Here is a 24450-nt window from a genome sequence, read left to right as displayed (position 1 = left end):
CATTGGTGTACTGGAAAAAATGTCAATCCGAGATCTTTTAAAGTAGCTAGGATTTTGGAATTCCTTCAGGCAGGATTGGATAAGGGGTTGAAAGCTGCTTCCTTGAGGGTTCAAGTCTCAGCGTTAACTGTATGGTTTCAGCAGAAAATTGCTGATTTACAGGATGTACGTACGTTTTTACAAGGAGTGGTACTGTTATGCACACCAGTGCCTGCAGGAATGTACTGGTGTTTGAACGGTTATGCACACCAGTGCCTGCAGGAATGTACTGGTGTCTGAACAGAGAGGGATGCAAAACAAATGAACTCACAGACAGACTGGGAAATATGACATAACGTACACAGATGGTGATAGGGTAACAAAACCAACACAGAGTGAACAGAGAAGCCCAGAGGCTAAGAAACTGGGTGTCTCCCTAGTATTAGAAATGCTCAGATGGAAAAAGCAAGATGTAGTGTTTTAATACGTAGAGAACCCAAAATGCTGTTGCTAAGGGCAACAGCAAACCCTAAAGGGTTACCAACGGGTGTGGCAGTAAACTCCTTGGTCAGAGATGGAATAATAGACACAAGGAGAGTCTCCACAATCCTTATTCTCACTTGCAGGGCCCAGGTTCAGCTTACTGCCACTAAACTGACACATGGACGCCCTGCACAGTGAGAGAGAATTAAGCAGGCAGGTCTGAAAGTACAGCCCCAAACCTGCTGGGTTCACAGAATAGCAAAAGAACCTCAGCAGGCTAAATGACTGACTCCAGTCTTACTGCTAGGTCTGGATTGGCAGAGTGTAGTACCAAATTCCCAGGCCTATTTGCAGTAAGCAACAAACAAATACAAAGCTACACAGTACTGGCTAACTTTCAGGAACTGACTAACCAACAAAGATTCAGCAGCATCTGCTTAACATGAGAAGAGGCCTTATAAAGCAGGTGCTGTCCACGCCCCCCTCAGACCTCACAGACTGTGAGCACAAAAACCAGCACCGGATCCCCTGCCTGTAACCACTGCACAGCAAAAGACCCGAACCGGAGTATCAGCTGCGCTCAGGTTACTCCGCTGGCACTTGTCTCCCGGTTGCCATGACGACGTGGCAGCACAGGGCAGGAGACCCTAACAGTACCCCCCTCTGACGAGGGGTCAAAGAACCCCTACCACCGGGTTTATCGGGGAACTGCGAGAAGAAAGAGCGTATCAGTCTGGGGGCATGAAGATCACAACTGCGCACCCACGACCGCTCCTCCGGGCCATACCCCTTCCAGTGCACCAAAAATGACAGCCGACCCCGAACCATCTTGGAGTCAAGAATCCTTTCAACAACAAACTCCCTCTGGCCACGTATCAGAAGAGGGGAAGGTCTTCCTCTGGAAGAAGGATTACTTATCGCCCGTTTTAAAGGGGAACAATGAAATGTTTTATTGATACCCAAAGAACGGGGCAGATCTAACTGAAATGCCACCGGATTGATAACCCTGGTGATCTTATAAGGGCCGATGAACCGGGGGCCTAACTTATGAGATGGCTGTCTCAACTTCAAATTCTTGGTAGACAACCAGACGAAGTCTCCTAATTTGAAGCTGCAGGGTCTTTTGCGCTTATCAAAAACCCTTTTGGTCACTAATGACACAGACACAGGGCTTTCTTCACTTTCCTCCAAATACCTCTAAGGACCGAAACGACAGAGGAACCACCAGGCGTGGAGTCCAGGGGGTCAAAAGAATTTGCCTTAGGATGATGCCCATACACACAAAGGAAGGGAGAGATCCCTGTAGCAGAGTGAGCCGCGTTGTTATAGGCAAACTCCGCCATTGACAGATGAGCCACCCAGTCAGTCTGACACTTGGAGACATAACACCTGAGGAACTGCTCCAAGGACTGGTTCACCCTTTCAGTCTGCCCATTAGACTGCGGATGGTAGCCTGACGACAAGCTGACAGAAATCTGGAGATCGGAACAAAATGCCCTCCAGAATTTGGCCACAAACTGGGATCCGCGGTCAGAGACCACATCTAGTGGCAACCCGTGGAGACGCACAACATGCAGCATAAATAATTCAGACAGGCGTCTGGCCGATGGCAGCCCAACCAGTGGAACGAAGTGCGACATCTTCGAAAACCTGTCAACGACAACCCAGATGGCTGTCATCCCCGAGGATTTGGGCAAGTCCACAACAAAATCCATTGAAATGTGGGTCCATGGCTTAGATGGAATAGAGAGTGGATGTAATGGGCCAACAGGAACCCCTCTAGGAGTCTTATTTCGGGCACAGATGTCACATGCCCGAACCCACTGATCCACATCCTTAGCCACCGAGGGCCACCACACCGCCCTAGATAGCAACTCCCGAGTTCTGGCAATACCCGGGTGACCTGCCGACTTCTTGGCATGGAATTCCAGGAACACTCGCTGTCTTAACCTAGGAGGCACAAACAAAAGACCTACCGGAAGGTCTGGAGGAGCCTGCTCCTGTGCTCTAAGGACTAATGACAAGAGGTCCTGGGTAATGCCCACTTTAATACATGATGGGGACACAATGGGCAACGGCTCCTCGGTGGTCTCCTGGATTGGAGCAAAACTCCACAAGAGCGCATCAGCCTTGATGTTTTTTGACCTAGGGCGATATGTTATCAAAAAATTAAAGCGAGCAAAAAACAAAGCCCATCGTGCCTGCCTGGCATTGAGACGCTTCGCTGACTCTAAATATGCCAAATTCTTATGGTCGGTGAGAATTGAGACCACAAACCTAGCACCCTCAAGCCAGTGTCTCCACTCCTCGAGTGCATCCTTAATAGCCAACAATTCCCGGTTACCCACGTCATAATTCATCTCGGCAGGCGAAAATTTACGGGAAAAGTAAGCACAGGGATGAAGGCGATTATCAGACACTCCCATCTGAGAGAGCACTGCCCCAATACCCATCTCAGAGGCATCCACCTCCACCACAAAAGGACGCTCTGGATCTGAGTGTCGCAGCACCTTGGCCGAGACAAATGCCCTTTTGAGACGGGCAAAAGCCGCTTTGGCCTCACGAGACCAGTGAGCAACATCCGCCCCTTTCTTAGTGAGTGCCACCAAGGGCGCCACTATAGACGAAAATCCAGCGATAAATCGTCTATAAAAATTTGCAAAGCACAGGAAACGCTGTAGCGCCTTCAAACTAGTGGGCTGCACCCAATCCAGGACCGCCTGTACCTTGGAACCCTCCATTTGGAAACCTTCTGGGGAGATAATATATCCTAGAAATGCGATTTGCTGAACTTCAAATTCGCACTTCTCCAGCTTCGCCCCAAGCCGGTGGTCTCTGAGTTTCTGGAGGACTAAGCGCACATGCTTCCGATGTTCCTCCAGGGAATGGGAGAAGATTAGGATGTCATCTAAGTATACAACTAAGAATCTATCCAAATATTCCCTGAGCACATCGTTCATGAAATCCTGGAAGAATGCCGGGGCATTACAGAGCACAAAAGGCATCACCAAATATTCATAATGCCCTGAGTGGGTATTAAAGGCAGTCTTCCATTCATCCCCCTCTCTTATTCGGATTAGATTGTACGCACCGCGTAGGTCAATCTTAGAAAAAATGGTGGCAGTACGAAGCTGGTCAAACAAGACCGAAATGAGAGGCAGTGGGTATGAGTTTTTAATCGTGATACGGTTCAATTCCCTGAAGTCGATGCAGGGTCGCAATGAACCGTCCTTTTTACCCACGAAGAAGAACCCCGACCCAACTGGAGACTGTGAAGGTCTGATAAAACCTTTAGCCAAGTTCTCCTGAATGTACTCTGCCATAGCCTGAGTCTCAGGACGTGACAGGGAGTACAACCTGCTCTTGGGAAGCTTAGCATTCGGCAACAAATCAATGGCACAGTCATAGGGGCGATGGGGAGGTAGTACCTCTGCAACTTTTTTGGAGAACACGTCCGCAAAATCTGCATAACACCCTGGCAATCCTGGCAAACTTAGCTGCGAGAGCCTGACTGGAAGGCTCAAGCAACTCCTGAAACAATAAGTACCCCAACTAAGAATCTCCCCAGAGACCCAGTCAAATTGAGGATTGTGGGCCCTTAACCAGGGTAACCCCAACACCAATGGGGCAAAAGTACAGACAGTCACATAAAAGGACAATTTTTCAGAGTGTGTGGCTCCAATAAACAAAGAAATCTGGCTAGTGCAAGAGGTAATTTTACCCTGGGATAATGGTTCCCCGTTTAACCCACAAATCTCAATTTCCGACGCCAAGGGTACTAAGGAAACAGAGTGTTTCAGGGCGAATTGGCGGTGCATAAAAACCCAGTCGGCCCCACTGTCCACAAAGGCCACAGTCTTGACAGTTTGACCGAGGATCTTCAAGGTCACCGGAATGATAAAAGTCTTCTTGGGAAATTCTGACTTCTGGCCTGACAGGATATTTCCCATCACCCTCAGGCCCTGAAGTTTTCCGGCTTTTCTGGGCATGATACTACCACATGACCCTTATTCCCACAGTACAAACACAACCCCTGCTGTCTCCTCCGCGTCTTCTCACGCGAGGAGAGGCGGGTAGCCCCAATCTGAATAGGCTCCTCGGAAAATTCCTCAGAGTCTGAGGTTCCCTTGGGAAAGAAGGAAATCTCGGTCTCCCTTTCAAGCCTACGCTCTCTCAGCCGTCTATCCACCCGGATGGATAACTGCATGAGCTGATCCAAGCTATCAGGCAAGGGATATTTTACCAGTTGGTCTTTTATCTGGTTAGAAAGACCTCTTCGGTACTGGTGTCTCAGGGCTGGGTCATTCCACTGGGTATCATGGGCCAACCTCTGAAACTCCGTACAGTAAACCTCAACTGGCCTTCGCCCTTGCTTAAGGATCGAAATCTGAGCCTCGGCTGAGGCCGTCTTGTCAGGGTCATCATACAACATGCCCAGTGCCGTAAAAAAAGCATCAACACTTTTAAGCGACGGACAGTCAGGCTGCAACCCATATGCCCAGACCTGTGGGTCTCCTTGTAGCAAGGAAATCACTATGCCCACCCGCTGAATCTCTGACCCAGAAGACTGAGGCCTAAGCTGGAAATATAACTTGCAGCTCTCCTTGAAACAAAAGAACTGCGAGCGATATCTAGAAAAACGATCCGGAAGATTTACTTTCGGCTCCTTAACCCCTGAAGGTGCTGCTGCTGCGGGAGCTCCGCCAGCGGCCTGGGAGGTGTGCATTCCAATGGACAAATCACTAAATTGACGAGTCAGGACCTGCACCTGATCGACCACCCGTTGCAACGTATCTTGACGGGTACGCTCCATATTCCCACAAAATTTCAACAGGAGTATTGGGCTGCTGAATATGTTATGCACACCAGTGCCTGCAGGAATGTACTGGTGTTTGAACGGTTATGCACACCAGTGCCTGCAGGAATGTACTGGTGTCTGAACAGAGAGGGATGCAAAACAAATGAACTCACAGACAGACTGGGAAATATGACATAACGTACACAGATGGTGATAGGGTAACAAAACCAACACAGAGTGAACAGAGAAGCCCAGAGGCTAAGAAACTGGGTGTCTCCCTAGTATTAGAAATGCTCAGATGGAAAAAGCAAGATGTTGTGTTTTAATACGTAGAGAACCCAAAATGCTGTTGCTAAGGGTAACAGCAAAACCCTAAAGGGTTACCAACGGGTGTGGCAGTAAACTCCTTGGTCAGAGATGGAATAATAGACACAAGGAGAGTCTCCACAATCCTTATTCTCACTTGCAGGGCCCAGGTTCAGCTTACTGCCACTAAACTGACACATGGACGCCCTGCACAGTGAGAGAGGATTAAGCAGGCAGGTCTGAAAGTACAGACCCAAACCTGCTGGGTTCACAGAATAGCAAAAGAACCTCAGCAGGCTAAATGACTGACTCCAGTCTTACTGCTAGGTCTGGATTGGCAGAGTGTAGTACCAAATCCCCAGGCCTATTTGCAGTAAGCAACAACAAATACAAAGCTACACAGTACTGGCTAACTTTCAGGAACTGACTAACCAACAAAGATTCAGCAGCATCTGCTTAACATGAGAAGAGGCCTTATAAAGCAGGTGCTGTCCACGCCCCCCTCAGACCTCACAGACTGTGAGCACAAAAACCAGCACCGGATCCCCTGCCTGTAACCACTGCACAGCAAAAGACCCGAACCGGAGTATCAGCTGCGCTCAGGTTACTCCGCTAGCACTTGTCTCCCGGTTGCCATGACGACGTGGCAGCACAGGGCAGGAGACCCTAACAGGTACATATTCAACCTCCATTTGTTCCTCCTGCAGCTACCTGGGATTTGAATTTAGTTCTTAAATTTCTCCTGGGTCCTTTGTTTGAACCACTTGAGAGAGCAGATCTTAAGTGGTTAACGGTTAAAGTTATTTTTTTACTGGCAATGGCGTCAGCAAGAAGAGTGTCAGATTTAGGAGCATTATCATGTAAGTCTCCTTTCCTAAGTTTTTATGCAGACAGAGCAGTTCTCAGAACGAGATCTAGCTATCTTCCAAAGGTAGTATCAAAGTTTCACCTGAATGAAGAGATTGTAGTCCCAGCTTTTCAGGTATCGGTACTATCTGCGGGAGAAGCGTCGCTGGATGTGGTCCGGGCTTTCAGAATCTACATAGATCGTACTAGTGCCATCAGGAAAACAGATTCTGTCTTCATCCTCTACGGATTCCATAGGAGAGGTTGGCCTGCTAGTAAACAGACTCTGGCGAGATGGCTCCGAATGGTAATATCAGAAGCTTATTCTCATGCAGATCTCCCTATTCCGGCTAATGTCTCTGCACACTCTACACATAAAGTAGGTCCTTCTTGGGCAGCACAATAGGGTGCTTCAGCAGAACAGAAATGTAGGGCAGCCACATGGTCTTCCATAAATACATTCATTCGACATTATGCCTTGGATACTTTTGCCTCTCACGACGCAGACTTCGGGCGAAAGGTCCTCCTGTGCAATCAGGAGCGTCCCCACCTCTAAAATGGCTTTGGGAATCCCAATGTTATCCTGTGGATAATCCTGTGGACCCAGCCAGAGAAATATACGTTATGGTAAGAACTTACCGTTGATAACGTGATTTCTCTTGCGATTCAAATGGTCTCCCCTCTGAGAGACGGCAGCCGTTGGCGCCTGAACAGAGCCACAATTGAATAGCTCCATTGGGCGCCATCTGCTGGCTGCCGGCGCTAACAACATTTGAATTCTCCCTTTGGATATTTATTAAAGGCAAAGTCGAATAAAAAACTGAATCCTGTTCAAAATCGAATACCAGCAAAACATCTGTACTTTTACGTAGCTGAATAAAATGAAACATAAATTGAAGACAAAAACAAAATAAAAGCGTCACCCACACTTCAAACAAAGTATTTATACCTACAATGATACATATAAAAGCTAAGCCTAATTGGAATTAGATTATGCTTATCTTTTAGATGTATCATTGTAGGTATAAATACTTTGTTTAGCACCACCTCCTCATGCCTTGATAAAGATACCAGGAGTATTGAAACACGTTGACAAGGAAGTTGGGGGCAGGAATCCTGATTCTCACCGGCTGCATCCAGGGACGCCTGTTTTTACACGCTTATACTCATTTGCTTATGCTAAATATACCATTCGACCGAGTGAGAGTCTAGTACTACTGCCTCTGTTCATGTCATTTTATTGTTTTGCATATTAAATTACTGTATTACGCTATTTTGGACCACTTTCTTCTTTTTGAGGACGTGTGGACTGTGAATCCTTTTGTGGGTTAAACCCTCTCACTACACATGCTGTCTTGTCTACTTTCTGTGTAGACCTGTCTATATGGTAGGAGTCCTTATCACTTTGATATTGTATTATCTGAAGAAAACCATATTGCCCTATGAGGTGTGTTCTCTCTTTTCTGTGAGGAAAACCTTGGAAACAGAGGAATCCATGTCTGGATTTTTTTTTACATCTGATTAAGTGACTTCAGTGGGTCATTCAATATTTAAGCACCGAGGAACTCCATATTGGTGATATTGTTTGTGAACGCAGATTGGCGATTTTAGCTTCTAAACATCCTATTCCCTAAACCTTCATTATGATGCATAGAAAAGATGATGATGCTATGGCGATGTTTTTGCAATTGTCTAATAGCAATGCCACTCGCATTGCTTACCTTCACGCAGCGTGACTGACAGTCAGGCACCATTTGTCTGTGTTAATGGGGGAGTGGTGGCAAAAATGCAGGCACGTTACAGATGTTTTTGGAGCTTGTCGCTGGGGTCGCTTGCAAATCCATACTCAAGCAGTGCGACTCCGGTATCTCTTTCAGGCTGCCATGCTGTGCGTCCACTGATTTATCTCCTTCAGTGGTGACTTTATATCTACTATGTCACACCTCCAGGGTGGGTTTTTAAATGAATTACCTGCTCATTGCCAGGGGTTTCATGTGCTGGGTGCCATGCTCGTTGCCAGGGGTTTCAAGTGCTCAGTGTCATGCTCATTGCAGGGGGTTTCATGCTCTGGGATCCATGCTTACTGCCAAGGGTAATGCTCATTGCCAAGGGGGTGTATATTTGCTGGCGAAAAGTGAGTAGCAAAAGTATGTGAACCTTTGCTCTCAGTATCTGGTATGTCCCCTTGTGCAGCAATGACTGCATGTAAACGTTTCCAGTAATTGTTGATTAGTCCTGAACATCAGCTTGGAGGACAAAACAGCTTCAACTCCATTATGTTGATGGGTTTCCTCCCATGATCTGCTCATTTTGTTATGATTCCTGTACTCCAGACCGGAGAAGATCTTATGACAGGGATCTGAGTACAGGAACAATATACTGGTTGTGGGAGCTGGAGAGCCTAGTAACCCCTGGCGCCCTAACTCCGTTGTCTCGCCCGTGTTATCAGAAATCCCCTGCGAGACTATGGTTGCTTGAGCACATGGCAGCCGCGTTCGAAGGGCGGATTATGTCTGCCCAACCCCGATGCCCCCGCAGGTCTTAATGGGAGACAAGGGGAAGTCCGAGACAGGGTGATAACAAGGGGCCCTCTGACTAAACAACCAGGCCAGGGGTTACAAGCTAACTAACAAATTCAAAAGGTATGTGCGGACAAGCCGCCAGGGAAAAGGACAACCAAAGATCCACTGATCCGACACTCCTATCCAGCACCGCCGGACACCAGAGTGGATCTTGTGGAAGCGGAATCCTCCGCAAAAGCTCCAGAACACAATAAAGCAAAATAATAAACAGTAGCGGACAAGCCGCAACACACGGCAGCGCCGCGACTCACGAACGCCACCAGATGTTAAGGTGCTCGGTCAGACTCCAGGAACAGATGGTAACTTCCGAGTACAGGATCACTGAGAACAGGAACAATCGAATAGACCGGGACTGGGAACTCTCTCTGCAGCAGACACAGGCAAACAGGAAGCTATCACCGGCGTCTGTGAGGAGTCCTGGGAGTGCTTATATTTGAGAGCCCTCCAATCCTGATCCAGACAGGGTGATTACATAATGATGCCGTGCAGCTGCATGCTGCACGGCCAAAACACACAAGCACTGATTTAATTAAGACCCAGCAACAGGGAACGCGGTCTGACCGTGGCGTCCCTGTTGCTAGGGTCTGAGCGGCTCCGTGCGCCCGGCGTCTAGGCGTTGCCAGGGAGCCGGCGGCTGAACGCGCCCGGCGTCCCTGGTTGCTAGGCGCCGGGCCGCATGGCCGAGCGGACCCCGGCGCCTAACAGTACCCCCCCCTTGAGGAGGGGTCAAGGAACCCCTAAATCCGGGTTTCTGAGGAAATTCTTGAAAAAATGCCCTTTTGAGCCTTGGGGCATGAAGGTCCTCATCTAGGACCCACGACCTTTCCTCAGGACCATAACCTCTCCAATGCACCAAAAAATAAAGCCGACCCCGGGACAACTTGGAATCGAGAACCTTCTCAACCAAGAACTCCTGCTGACCCTGTACATTAACTGGTGATCTCCCCTGAGATTTCTTACGAGGAAATCTGCTAGAAGAAACATATGGTTTGAGCAAAGAGCAATGGAAGGTATTTCCGATCCGTAAAGTTTTTGGTAACTGTAACCGGAAAGCAACTGGATTGACTTTTTTGATAATGAGAAATGGTCCAATAAATCTAGGACCCAATCTGGCTGAGGTTTGTCGAAGTTTGATATTGCGAGTCGACAACCACACCCTGTCTCCTACTTTAAAAGTGCACGGCCGCCGGAGCCTGTCAGAAATTTTTTTTTCCCTGAAAGCTGCTTTTCTGAGAGCCAGGTGCACTTTTTTCCAAATAAGTTTAAGATGAGAGGTCAGGGCCAGAGAGGAGACAGAGGAATGTTGAAAAAATGAATTAGCTCTGGGGTGGAAACCAAAAACTGCAAAAAATGGGGACACATTGGTGGAGGAATGACAGGCATTATTATAAGCAAACTCCGCCAATGGAAGAAACTCAGACCAGTCATTTTGGAGTTTGGCCGAGTACAAACGCAAATATTGTTTTAGGGATTGGTTCACTCGCTCAGTCTGTCCATTGGATTGTGGATGATAACCGGAGGTTAATGATAATTTCATCTTTAACGAAGCACAAAAAGACTTCCAAAATTGTGCAATGAATTGTGGACCCCTGTCAGAAACAATATCAGTGGGTAACCCATGGAGTCTGAAAACATGACGGAGGAACAAGACTGCCAATCCCTGGGCAGATGGCAATCGGGGAAGAGCAATAAAATGGGCCATCTTACTAAAACGGTCCACTACCACCCATATGACTCGGCATCCAGCTGACAGAGGGAGATCCACCACAAAATTTATGGAGATATGCGACCATGGCCTAAGAGGAACATTCAAGGGCATAAGTTGACCAATAGGCAAAGAACGGGGAACTTTATGCTGTGCACAGACCTGACACGAAAAACAAACTCTTTAATGTCTTTAGAAAGACCAGGCCACCACACTGAGCGGGATACCAATTCCAAAGTTTTAGCGACTCCCAGATGCCCTGCAACTTTGCTATCATGAAATTCCTCCAAAACAGTTGCTCTCAAAAACTCAGGAACAAAAAGACGACCAGCAGGAGTATTTCCCGGAGCTTGATGTTGAAGCAGCTTCAATTGGGAAAAAACATCCTGTGTGAGACCTGCCTGAATGAATGAAGGCGGAAGTATGGGAGTAACAGGACTGTTGTCTTGAACGGGAAGAAAACTGCGTGAGAGGGCATCTGCCTTGGTATTCTTGGAACCAGGTCTGAAGGTGATAATGAATTTGAAACGAGTAAAAAATAAAGCCCAACGAGCCTGTCGGGCATTCAGTCGCTTAGCTGATTCAATGTATTGAAGATTTTTGTGATCAGTCAAAACTGAAATGGTATGGGTCGCTCCTTCAAGCCAATGTCTCCACTCCTCAAAAGCCCATTTAATAGCCAGCAACTCCCGGTTACCAACATCGTAGTTGGATTCTGCAGATGAGAATTTCCTGGACATAAAGGCACAAGGATGTAACTCAAGGGAATCTGGATCCTTCTGAGAAAGGATAGCCCCTACTCCAACCTCCGAGGCATCAACCTCAACAATGAAAGGCAATTCTGGGTTGGGATGTCTAAGGACAGGTGCTGAGACAAAGGCTTGTTTCAAGGCCTGAAAAGATACTTTAGCTTCACATGACCAATTGGTAGGATCTGCTCCCTTCTTAGTAAGTGCCACAATGGGAGCAACTAGGTCAGAGAAAGAGTGAATAAACCTTCTATAGTAGTTTGCAAACCCTAAAAAGCGCTGAATTGCTTTTAAGTTGGTGGGTTGCGCCCAACTAAGGATGGCTTGGAGCTTCTTTGGTTCCATTCGGAATCCCCGAGGGGAAATAATGTACCCTAAAAAGGATACCTCCGTGACATGAAATTCACATTTCTCCAGCTTGGCATATAAGTGATTTTCACGTAATTTCTTTAGCACCTGACGCACCTGGGTAACATGTTGTTCTACAGAGTCAGAATATATCAAAATGTCGTCTAAATAGACCACGACGAATCTTCCCAGAAACTCACGGAGCACATCATTAATGAGATCCTGAAAAACTGCCGGAGCGTTAGATAGGCCGAATGGCATGACCAGATACTCATAGTGGCCTGACTGAGTACTGAATGCCGTTTTCCACTCATCCCCTGACCTGATTCTAATGAGGTTATATGCTCCTCTCAGGTCAATCTTAGAAAAAATAACAGCCGAACGTAGCTGATCAAAGAGGACAGAGATCAGCGGCAGGGGGTAAGTATTCTTTACTGAGATCTTATTCAGCGCTCTAAAGTCAATGCAGGGTCTGAGGGAACCATCCTTCTTCTCTACGAAGAAGAAACCTGCACTTAAAGGGGATTTAGATGGCCTGATAAACCCTTTCTCAAGACTTTCTTTCACATACTCATTCATGGCCACAGTTTCAGGACCAGACAATGCATATAACCTTCCTTTAGGCAACGTGGCACCAGGAATTAACTCTATGGTACAATCATAAGGCCTATGGGGAGGCAAAATATCCGCATTGCCCTTGGAAAACACATCCAAAAAATCCTGGTATTCTCCAGGAATATGTGCGGACCCGGCAGCAGCTACTCGGATAGGAAGCGTAATACATTCTTTATCACAGATGGTACCCCATTGTAGGATCTCCCCAGACTGCCAATCTATGATGGGATTATGAAAGGCCAGCCAAGGGTGACCCAGAACCACAGGAACTGCTGGACAATGGGTAAGAAAAAACTCAATCTTTTCAGAATGCAGAGCTCCCACCGAGAGCAAAACAGGAGGTGTACATAGAGAAATAACCCCATTGGATAAGGGACTCCCATCTAAACCATGCATGGTGATACACCTACCTAAGGTTAGCTGAGGAATACCTAAGGCCTTGGCCCATGTTAAGTCCATAAAGTTTCCTGCAGCTCCACTGTCCACAAAAGCAGAGACCGAGGAACAGAGGCTGTCATAAGAAACTTTAGCAGGAACCAACAGTGAATTATTTGAGGAGATGAGCTGTAGACCAAAGTGAACCCCCTCACTATTCACTTGGTCAGGAAGTTTCCCGACTTGTTTGGACAACTACGGGCAAAATGTCCCTTACCTCCGCAGTATAAACACAGACCAGAATTTTGCCTCCTGGTTCTTTCTTCCGGAGACAATTTGGAGAGACCAATCTGCATAGGCTCCTCCATGTCTACAGGAACGGAAGGAACACAGGGAAAAGAAACTACAGATGCCCCTTTTTCAGCCCTCCGCTCTCTGAGCCGACGATCTATTTTAATAGAGAGTTCCATGAGTTTATCAAGGGTCTCAGGAGCGGGATACTGAAGGAGACTGTCTTTTATAGATTCAGATAAGCCGAGGCGAAACTGACTGCGCAGGGCAGGGTCATTCCAGCCACAGTCGTTCGACCAACGGCGAAACTCCGTACAATAATTCTCTACAGGATTCCTACCCTGTCTAAGAGCACGCAACTGACTTTCTGCGGACGCCTCTCTATCAGGGTCGTCATACAATAGCCCTAAAGATTTTAAAAAGGCGTCTACAGACGATAAGGCCGGATCGTCTGTCTTTAAACCAAAAGCCCAGGTCTGAGGATCCCCCTGAAGCAGAGAAATTACAATTCCAACCCGCTGAGCCTCCGTACCTGAGGAGACTGGTCTTAACCGAAAATAAAGTTTACAAGACTCTTTAAAATTAAAAAACTGTTTTCTATCCCCAGAAAAACGGTCAGGCAGATGCATTTTTGGTTCAGGGATGACCCTCGGGGAAGTCCGTAACAGATCTTCCTGTGAGCTCACCCGGAGGGACAGATCCTGAACCATCTGAGTAAGTTCTTGAATCTGACTAACTAGAAACTGGCCAGGATTTGGCCCAACACCGGTGGGATTCATGAGGCCGACAAAATTCTCCCAACAGAATAAGTGAAAAAATTAACTCTTGTTAAAATTTTTTCTTTTGTCGGGCCGGTGATAATGTTATGATTCCTGTACTCCAGACCGGAGAAGATCTTATGACAGGGATCTGAGTACAGGAACAATATACTGGTTGTGGGAGCTGGAGAGCCTAGTAACCCCTGGCGCCCTAACTCCGTTGTCTCGCCCGTGTTATCAGAAATCCCCTGCGAGACTATGGTTGCTTGAGCCCATGGCAGCCGCGTTCGAAGGGCGGATTATGTCTGCCCAACCCCGATGCCCCCGCAGGTCTTAATGGGAGACAAGGGGAAGTCCGAGACAGGGTGATAACAAGGGGCCCTCTGACTAAACAACCAGGCCAGGGGTTACAAGCTAACTAACAAATTCAAAAGGTATGTGCGGACAAGCCGCCAGGGAAAAGGACAACCAAAGATCCACTGATCCGACACTCCTATCCAGCACCGCCGGACACCAGAGTGGATCTTGTGGAAGCGGAATCCTCCGCAAAAGCTCCAGAACACAATAAAGCAAAATAATAAACAGTAGCGGACAAGCCGCAACACACGGCAGCGCCGCGACTCACGAACGCCACCAGATGTTAAGGTGCTCGGTCAGACTCCAGGAACAGATGGTAACTTCCGAGTACAGGATCACTGAGAACAGGAACAATCGAATAGACCGGGACTGGGAACTCTCTCTGCAGCAGACACAGGCAAACAGGAAGCTATCACCGGCGTCTGTGAGGAGTCCTGGGAGTGCTTATATTTGAGAGCCCTCCAATCCTGATCCAGACAGGGTGATTACATAATGATGCCGTGCAGCTGCATGCTGCACGGCCAAAACACACAAGCACTGATTTAATTAAGACCCAGCAACAGGGAACGCGGTCTGACCGTGGCGTCCCTGTTGCTAGGGTCTGAGCGGCTCCGTGCGCCCGGCGTCTAGGCGTTGCCAGGGAGCCGGCGGCTGAACGCGCCCGGCGTCCCTGGTTGCTAGGCGCCGGGCCGCACGGCCGAGCGGACCCCGGCGCCTAACACATTTCAGGTCCTTCTACAACATTTTGGTTGGATTAAGATCAGGACTTTGACTTGACCATTCCAAAACTTTACATTTACTCTTCTTTAACCATTCTTTGGTCAAATGACTTGTGCGCTTTGGGTCGTTGTCTTTCTGAATGACCCACGTTCTCTTGAGATGCAGCTCACGGACAGTTGTCCTGACATTTTCCATTTAAATATTCTTGTATAATTCAGAATTCAATGTCCCATCAATGATGGTCATTCTGGGCCAGATGCAACAAAGCAGGCCCAAACCATGATACCACCATTACCGTGTTTCACCTCAGGCCACTTGCAAAGGTGCTCTGGGTTAGTAGTCCAGGACCAATTCAAATTATTTATGGTCAATGTAATAGGCAAAACCAGTGCTGTTTCCTTCCAGTCATAAAATATGTGTACAAAACAAAACCGAATCCTGTCACTCACCACAAATCTGAACCCAAGGATGACATATATAAATATTTAATTTAAAATGTTTTCTGAAATTCTCCATAGAAAACTTAGGGGTGCCGTGAAAAAAATATATGATACTCTCAGGTGCCGTGATTCAAAAGAGTTTGGAAAACTAGGATTTTGGTACTTACCAGATATATCCTTTTTTTTTAATCTATAGGGGGCACTGGAGTACTCCTGGGATATGGACGGGCTTTAGCAGGACAGGCACTGAATATTTAAATTTAGTAACTCTCCTCCCCTCCATACTCCCATAGTACCTCAGTTTTTTACTGAGCCGAACAGGAGTAATAGAGAAGATGAACCATGGAGAATTACAAATAACATTATAACATAACGGACAACAATAAAGTTGACACCTAATGTAACTGACAACTAAACAGTTGACACCATAACCAATATAACCTGAACATTTGAACAAGTCGGTGAGAATGTGTTACCATAAGATCCACTTGTCAGGAATCGGCGCTCTGCTACGTCTCACCTACCAGCGCGCTGGTGTGCAGGCCTCCGGAGGTCATGGCCCCAGTCGCGGCTGCATGTGTGTGTGGACCGCAAGCGTCATCTTCCGCATTGCTGATTACCTCTGAGTCCGGTCCTGTGTGCTTTCTGCTGTGTGCTGGAGTCCTGCCTGTGTGGTCGTTGCCATGACTCCTGCACTCAGCTGATCCTGGTGCGCAATCCTGCACTGTGTCTCCACCCAGAGTTCAGTGACCAATCACTGCAGAGCCATGGGTATAACTCCCAGTCCGTGGCTCACTCACATTGCCTCAGACAACGAGTCACATTCAGTGTGCCTTGTTCTCCGGACTCCTGTGTTCCTGTTTCCAGTGATTCCCCGTGGTTACCTCCTGTCATCTCATCTCACTTCAGCTCTCCTGTTTTCTGCAGACTTCCTTCACAGTCAGTTACCAGCTCATCAAGCAGTAGAGACTCTCCTCAGGTGATTCATTCATTACTACCTGTGCACTGCTAATTGCATACCATCTGTGCATCTCTGCAAATCATATCATCTCATTGCATAGAGACTGTCTCCTGCTTGGGCCTAGTGTGGCCATAAAGACTTTGTTATACAGAGACTGTGTGCTTTTCAAGTTTTACCGGAGTTCTGTTTATTTCATTTTGCATTCAGCATCAAGTCACTTTATATTTCTGTTGCAAGAGACTTTTCAGTTGTTTTGGATTCAATTACCAATCACTGTTTCTTTATTGCCTGGTTTCAGTTTTGTCATTCACTGCTATACCATCTACTCTGTGAACCCTGTGTAATAAACATCAGCGCTTATGCGCCGGACTTTCATATTGCCTCCCCACTTTGTTTATCACACCAACACTGACCCACTAGTGCTCCCGCCGGGGACAGACAAAACCCAGAGACCTGACAGTTTGTCTGAGGCCAATGGACCCGGACGGTGGTCAGAGTGTGGGGTCAGGGACACTCCAGGGCTTAGTGTCACGACTAGATGGTCAAGAGGCTGCGCAGCAGCAGATTATGCAAATTCTGCAAGGAATGTCTTCTCGCCTGGATACTCTGCAACAGTCATTTCCAACTTCAGTTTCATCAGTGTCTGCTCCTGTTCCTAGTTCCACAGTTTCTAACTCTCCAGTTGCTCCTGTACCAATGTCTCGCATCCATCTACCTACTCCAAGTAAATTTGATGGTAATGCTAAGATGTGTCGTGGATTTTTGAATCAATGTGAGGTTCATTTTGAATTGCAACCACAGAACTTTCCAACACCTAGAACAAAGGTTGCTTATATTGTTTCTCTTTTAGCCGGCTCTGCCCTGGACTGGGTCTCTCCGCTGTGGGAGCGAGCAGATGCTTTGTTATACAACTATACAGAGTTTGTTGCCACATTCCGACGCATCTTTGACGAACCTGGGCGTACGACCTCTGCTTCTTCAGACCTCCTTCAGATCCGCCAGGGAACACGTACTGTGGGTCAGTACGTTATCCAGTTCCAGACATTGGCATCAGAGGTGAAGTGGAACAACCAGGCATTGGTTGCCGCCTTCTGGCATGGTCTCTCTGACCGCATAAAGGATGAGTTGACTACCCGAGACTTACCAGAGCAACTGGAAGCTCTAATTTCCCTATGTGTCAAGTTGGATCTACGTTTACGCGAGCGAGCCTGTGAACGCTCTCGAGGTGATCTTCGCAAGCACCGAGCTATGCCTCCTGTACAGTCTCTACCTATTATTGCTGATGAACCCATGCAGGTAAACAAGTCTCGTTTAACACCTGAGGAGCGGTCCAGAAGATTAAAGGAAAGACTGTGTCTCTATTGTGCTGCTGCTGGTCATCTGATTGGTTCCTGTCCTGCTCGGTCGGGAAACGCCAGGTCCTAACTTGTAGAGGAGGAGTCAAGTTAGGGACCTTGAATAAAGCTCCTTCTTTTCAAGACCTTACATTACCTGTCACTTTGGAGATGCCAGATGGACTCCAGTCTCTGTCCGCCTTAGTGGATTGTGGTGCTGCTGGTAATTTTATCACACAAGCTGCAGTGGATAGACTTCATCTCCCAGTGTCTAAACTGTGTCCTCCAGTATATCTCACTGCCGTGGACGGAAGCCGCATTCCTGCAGGTTCCATCATTCAGCGAACCAAGCCAGTGGTTCTGGGAGTAGGCTTCCTGCATTCCGAGCTTATTGAGTTCCTGGTTATACCTAAAGCTGGCTATGAGATCGTACTGGGTATGCCTTGGCTTCAATTGCACAATCCGCAATTTGACTGGTCTACATTACAGTTAACGGCATGGAGTTCCTCTTGTCATCAGTCATGTCTGGCTCAAGTACTTCCAATCAAGTCTTCAAGTGTAAAGTCTCAGTCTGGCCTTCCGGAGGCCTATCAGGAATTCACTGACGTCTTCAGTGAGAAAGCAGCGGATGTCTTGCCTCCCCACCGAGAGTGGGATTGTCCCATTGATTTGATTCCAGGGAGCAAGCCGCCTAGAGGGCGTACATACCCTCTTTCTGTTCCAGAGACTCAAGCAATGAGTGTATACATTAAAGAAAATTTACAAAAAGGGTTCATCCGTCCATCCTCTTCCCCAGCTGGTGCTGGATTCTTCTTCGTCAAGAAGAAAGATGGAGGACTTCGTCCCTGTATCGATTATCGGGGTTTGAATGACATCACGATCAAAAATAGCTACCCGTTACCTCTCATCACAGAGTTGTTCGACAGAGTTAGAGGTGCGTCCATCTTCACGAAACTGGATCTTCGCGGGGCCTATAATCTTATCAGGATTGGAAGTGGTGATGAGTGGAAAACCGCCTTCAATACTCGTGACGGCCACTATGAATATCTAGTGATGCCCTTCGGCTTGAGTAACGCCCCGGCCGTGTTTCAAAACTTTGTCAACGAAATATTCAGAGATCTCCTGTATAAATGTGTGGTAGTTTACCTCGATGACATCTTGATATTCTCTCGTGATTTAGTTTCTCATCGCCAACAAGTAAAAGAGGTTCTTCGACGTCTTCGACAGAATCATCTGTATGGCAAGCTGTCCAAATGCACATTTGAAGCTTCTTCAATACCTTTCTTGGGATACATTACTTCTGGAACAGATCTTCAAATAGACCCAGCGAAACTGGAAGCTATAGAGAGCTGGGCTCTGCCAACAACACTCAAGTCAGTTCAACGTTTCATAGGCTTTGCTAATTACTACAGAAAGTTTATTAAAGGCTTCTCTACGTTAATAGCTCCAATCACCTGCCTTACCCGGAAAGGGGGGAATCCTTCCCAATGGTCTGACGCTGCACTGTCTGCTTTTCATAAAATAAAACAAGCTTTTATTTCAGCTCCTGTGTTACAACAGCCGGATGTCAACAAGGCCTTCATCCTGGAAGTAGATGCCTCAACGGTTGGCGTGGGCGCAGTCCTGTCCCAGGTGGGCGTTGATGGTAAGACTCACCCCTGTGGGTTTTTCTCTCGTAGGTTCTCACCCGCTGAAATTAACTATACCATCGGTGACCAGGAGCTGTTGGCAATCAAATTGGCCCTTGAAGAATGGAGGTATCTACTGGAGGGCACGAGATTCCCTATTACCATCTACACGGATCACAAGAACCTTCTTTACCTGAAAGCAGCGCAGTGCCTGAATCCTCGGCAAGCAAGGTGGGCCCTATTCTTTTCCCGTTTTGACTTTAAGTTAATGTTTAGACCTGGCTCACAAAATGTTAAAGCAGATGCCTTGTCTCGCTCTATGAGCTCAAATGAGGAATCCTCAGAACAAGCTGCTCGACCAGTATTAAATCCTGTGGTTTTCGCAACTACAGGGGTGTCGCAAGTTCTACCTCCAGGCAAGATGTTTGTCTCTCCAGAGCTTCGTTCAAATCTCCTGTCCTGGGCTCATACGTCCAAATTTAATGGTCACCCTGGGGTTTTCAAGACGTTTAAGTTCCTGTCCCAAACGTATTGGTGGCCTCAAATGAAAAAAGATATTCAAGAATTTATAGCTGCATGTCCCAAATGTGCTCAGCATAAAGTTTCTCGTCAGGCTCCCGCAGGCCAATTGTTACCCAATTCCATTCCCAGGCGCCCTTGGTCTCACTTATCGATGGACTTTATTTCTGATCTCCCTCCATCCAAAGGGTATGACACCATCTGGGTAGTAGTCGATAGGTTCTCAAAAATGGCGCACTTCATTCCACTCATGGGGTTACCCTCTGCTCCAAAATTGGCATAGTTGTTTTGTCATGAAATATTTAGGTTACATGGACTTCCAACAGAAATTATATCTGACCGAGGTGTACAGTTTGTGGCTAAGTTCTGGAGGGCTCTCTGTTCTGCGCTACAAGTAAAGCTGAAATTCTCTAAGGCCTATCACCCTCAAACAAATGGGTAGACAGAGAGGGTAAATCAAGAGCTAGAGACCTATTTGAGACTGTATATCTCTTCTTCACAGGATGACTGGGTAGAATTATTGCCTTGGGCAGAGTTTGCTCATAATTTTCGTTATCATACCTCTACAGATACAACTCCTTTTTTCGCAGTTTACGGACAGCATCCTAGAGTACCTGATTTCCAAGAGTTACCCGTCATAGATGTGCCTGCGGCTGCTTCTGCTCTTCAGCGGTTCGCTCAAATTTGGAAGAAGATTCATTTATCTCTTAAAAAAGTTTCTCAACGGTACAAAATGTTTGCTGATCGAAAGAGACGAGCGGTTCCTAGTTTAAAACCGGGCGACAAAGTCTGGTTATCTACCCGAAATCTCCGTCTCAGAGTTCCATCCATGAAATTCGCTCCACGGTTTATTGGGCCATTCCCGGTGGAAAGTGTTATTAATCCGGTGGCTTATAAGTTAAAACTGCCTACTTTTTTGAAAATTCCCAACTCATTCCATATTTCTCTCCTCAGACCACTAATTCTCAATCGTTTCCAGAGAACGCTTCCAGCAGCTCCAAAGGTACAAACTCATCGGGGTGTGGAATACGAGGTGAAAAAGATCTTAGACTCTCGACAGCGTTATGGTCATTTGCAATACCTGATTGACTGGTCTGGATATGGTCCTGAAGAGAGGAGTTGGGTAAACGCCACGGATGTCCATGCTCCACGGTTGGTTCAAGCCTTCCACAGACTCTTTCCTGCCAAGCCTCGTGGGTGTTCGGTGCCCACCCATAAAGGAGGGGGTACTGTCACGAATCGGCGCTCTGCTACGTCTCACCTACCAGCGCGCTGGTGTGCAGGCCTCCGGAGGTCATGGCCCCAGTCGCGGCTGCATGTGTGTGTGGACCGCAAGCGTCATCTTCCGCATTGCTGATTACCTCTGAGTCCGGTCCTGTGTGCTTTCTGCTGTGTGCTGGAGTCCTGCCTGTGTGGTCGTTGCCATGACTCCTGCACTCAGCTGATCCTGGTGTGCAATCCAGCACTGTGTCTCCACCCAGAGTTCAGTGACCAATCACTGCAGAGCCATGGGTATAACTCCCAGTCCGTGGCTCACTCACATTGCCTCAGACAACGAGTCACATTCAGTGTGCCTTGTTCTCCGGACTCCTGTGTTCCTGTTTCCAGTGATTCCCCGTGGTTACCTCCTGTCATCTCATCTCACTTCAGCTCTCCTGTTTTCTGCAGACTTCCTTCACAGTCAGTTACCAGCTCATCAAGCAGTAGAGACTCTCCTCAGGTGATTCATTCATTACTACCTGTGCACTGCTAATTGCATACCATCTGTGCATCTCTGCAAATCATATCATCTCATTGCATAGAGACTGTCTCCTGCTTGGGCCTAGTGTGGCCATAAAGACTTTGTTATACAGAGACTGTGCTTTTCAAGTTTTACCGGAGTTCTGTTTATTTCATTTTGCATTCAGCATCAAGTCACTTTATATTTCTGTTGCAAGAGACTTTTCAGTTGTTTTGGATTCAATTACCAATCACTGTTTCTTTATTGCCTGGTTTCAGTTTTGTCATTCACTGCTATACCATCTACTCTGTGAACCCTGTGTAATAAACATCAGCGCTTATGCGCCGGACTTTCATATTGCCTCCCCACTTTGTTTATCACACCAACACTGACCCACTAGTGCTCCCGCCGGGGACAGACAAAACCCAGAGACCTGACACACTGAACTTACCACAAGACAGGTAAAACTGCTCTGGGTGGGCATCCAGTGCCCCCTATGAATTCAAAGAAAAGGATTTATCTGGAAAGTACCAAAATCCTATTTTCTTTTTCATAGGGGTCACTGGAGTACTCTTGGGATGTACCAAAGTTTCCCCCTTGGGCGGTAGAGCTGTTTGACACCTGTAACACTAGGCGGCCAAAGCTAGAAGCTGATGCCACAAACGTATCAATCATGTAAAAGCGTCAAACGTGTGCACTGATGACCAAGTAGCCGCATGGCAAAGCTGCGTCATAGAAGCCCCACGACCTGCTGCTTATGAAGTTCCCACAGAACGTGTGGAATGAGCTGTAACTGATGTAGGTGGCTGTAGCCTAGCATGAAGGTAAGCCTGATGTATGGTCAGTTTAATCCATCTGGATAAGGTCTGCTTGGAAGCTGGCCAACCCATCTTGACAGCATCATAGAGAACAATGTATCTGTCTTACGAACTGTAGACGTTCAGGCTACTTATACGCGTAGTGTGGGTACCATATCCAAAGTTCCTGAATCTTCTGATAATACAGGAACTACTATTGGTTGATTGATGTGAAAAGATGACACTACCCTTTGCAGGAAAGCAGGATTCGTCCGAAGTTCCGCTCTGTCATCATGAAACACCAAATACGGTGGCTTGCATGACAAGGCACCCAAATCTGAAAAATGCTTTGCCGAAGCTAAGGCTAGGAGAAAAATTGTTTTCCAAGTGAGAAACTTAACATCCACTTGTTGTAAGGGTTCAAAATATGAAGACTGTAAAAAAACTAAAACCATATTCAAGTCCCATGGCGCTGCAGGTGGTATAAATGGAGGTTGTACTCTGAGGACACCTTGCAGAAAGGTGTGTACAGTCGGCAAAAGTGCCAAACGCCTTTGAAAGTGAACTGACAAAACAGAGACCCGCACCTTTAGTGTAGATAACCGTAGTCCTCCATCCAACCCTGTCTGTAAAAATAACAAAAGACAGGATAACCAGAAAGATGATGTCGGAAACGTCCGAGCTTCACACCAACCTATATAGGCACGCCAAATCCTGTGATAATGAGCTGCCGTAACTGGCTTCCTAGAACGTAACTTGGTTGGTATAACCAATTACGGCATGCCCCCTCTTCTTAAGAGGGCGGTCTCAACAGCCACCCCGTAAAATGCAGCTGCGCTAAATCGGGGTACAGGAACGGACCCTGTAGTAACAGGTACGGACGTAGCGGGAGCAGGCAAGGATCATCTGCGAGTAGTCCTTGGATATCCGAGAACCATGCTCTACGAGGCCAATGAGGCGCCACTAGTATGACTGTGGTGGACTCTCGTTTGATCCATTTTAGCAACAGAGGAAGCAGCAGTAATGGTGGAAGCAGATACACAAGGCTGTACGTCCAAGCGATCGTGAGAGCATCCACTGGCACTGCCTTTGGATCTCGCATTCTAGACACAAACTGGGGTGTTTGGTGATTGTAGTGAGATGCCATCAGGTCCACTTGTGGGTAACCCCACCTCTGGACCAACATGTGAAACACTTCTGGATTTAATGCCCATTCTCATGGATGAAAATCCCGATGGCTGAGATAATCCGCCTCCCAGTTGTCCACTCCCGGAATGAACACTGCCGACAATATCACTTGGTGAAGCTCGGGCCAATTGAGGATTCGAGCTACTTCCCGCATGGCCATGCGGCCTCTCGTCCCTCCTTGTTTGTTGATGTACGCGACTGCTGTCGCATTGTCTGACTGCACCTGGACAGTCTGAGACCGAAGCATGTGCACTGCTTGGCACAGCATTGTCACGATCCGGGTATCTGGACGCCATTTCTTACCCATCAGATGCCTCCTAAGGCTGGCTCAGCGCTCCAGGACCGGATCCCATCTGTTATCCTGATGTGCACATTCCCGCATCCTCTCCTGTCTCTCTGGACGCTGTCACAGTAACGCCTTATACATCTGGCACGGCGTCTCCCGCGGCCTCAGCCGCCGTCCCTGAGCTTCTGCATTCAGAGTGGCGATTACGTCAGCCGCGGCCTCCGCTGTGTCCGCGTGGTTGGATGTGCACCTGTCAGCCTGGCGTCTCCTGTCTCCGGTGGCCGGCGCCGCCATTACTGTTTTCCAGACCACATGGATTACAAACCAAACTTCCCTCCAAGTGTCTGCATGGGCGCAGCCATCTTGGATTCTGTCAGCTGATCATTTCTACCAATCTGTTGTCAGTATTATTAATTTGCATAATTGCCTAGCCAATGCCTTCCTTGCTGCAGGTATAAATAGGTTGTGCCTGAGCAAGGAAGGCGTCAGTGCTTTGGTTGTCAAACCTAGTTCCAGTTTGTCTCTCTCCTGTGGTTGTCTTCCAGGTTCCAGCTCCTGTCTCCAGACTTCTGCTATAGAGACCCGCACCAGCATTCCATCTGTGGTGTAGCCTGACTCTCCGATCCATTCTGGACTCACCTGTTTCCAGCTACAACATCACCTGC

The sequence above is a fragment of the Pseudophryne corroboree genome, chromosome 4 (genome assembly GCF_028390025.1).
Source record: "Pseudophryne corroboree isolate aPseCor3 chromosome 4, aPseCor3.hap2, whole genome shotgun sequence".
In the NCBI taxonomy this organism is placed as follows: domain Eukaryota; kingdom Metazoa; phylum Chordata; class Amphibia; order Anura; family Myobatrachidae; genus Pseudophryne; species Pseudophryne corroboree.
Note: the sequence above shows the minus strand (reverse complement) of the source record.